General features: G+C 57.3%; 1 protein-coding gene across 1 annotated transcript in view; it reads left to right on the top strand.

The window, feature by feature from the left end:
- LOC119589307 (hemicentin-1-like) overlaps positions 1-670 on the top strand; it is a gene marked incomplete in the record, with an annotated part of 75,735 nt that overhangs the window by 58,034 nt on the left and 17,031 nt on the right.

Below are 670 nucleotides of genomic sequence, written 5' to 3'. Positions count from 1 at the left end.
GAAGTTGAGTGACTGAAACCGAAATTGAAATTCTTTGTCTGGTCTTTTAGTCATTGCAATATGAAATCTTGCACTTAAAAGGCTCTTCATTGTGAGGTCCATTGAAGTGTGGAAGGAGGTGTGGGGAGGAGGGGAAATAGGGGAGATGGGGAGGAGGGGAAATGGGGAGATGGGGAGGAGGGGGAATGGGGAGATGGGGAGGAGGGGAAATGGGGAGATGGGGAGGAGGGGAAATGGGAGAAAGGGGGGGGAGGGGAAAAAGGGGAGAATGGGGAGGAGGGGAATGGGGAGATGGGGAGGAGGGGAAAGGGGAATGGGGAGGAGGGGGGGGGGGAATGGGGAGGAGGGGGATGATGTGGGAGAATGGGAGATTGGGAGGAGGGAATGGGGATTGGGGAGGAGGCCACCCTTGGGGAGGATGGGGAGGAGGGCAAATGGGGGATGGGTAGGGGGAAAGGGGTAGTAGGGGGGAATGGGGGATTGGAGGGGAAGGAATTGGAAGGGGGAGAGGGGGAGGTTGAGATGTAGGGGGGGGGGGTAGTTTTGGCCGAAGAATAGGGAAACGGGAGGGAAGGGGAGACGGGGGAGTTGGGGAGGAATTGGGGGTGTTGGGGGGGAGAGAAAGAGGGGGATAGAATTAGAAGAAGGCGTTAGAAGGGAATGGAAGGTA

Source organism: Penaeus monodon, chromosome 25 (assembly GCF_015228065.2).
Source record: "Penaeus monodon isolate SGIC_2016 chromosome 25, NSTDA_Pmon_1, whole genome shotgun sequence".
In the NCBI taxonomy this organism is placed as follows: domain Eukaryota; kingdom Metazoa; phylum Arthropoda; class Malacostraca; order Decapoda; family Penaeidae; genus Penaeus; species Penaeus monodon.
The sequence above is the reverse complement of the archived record's forward strand: the minus strand, read 5'-3'. Positions and strand labels throughout refer to the sequence as shown.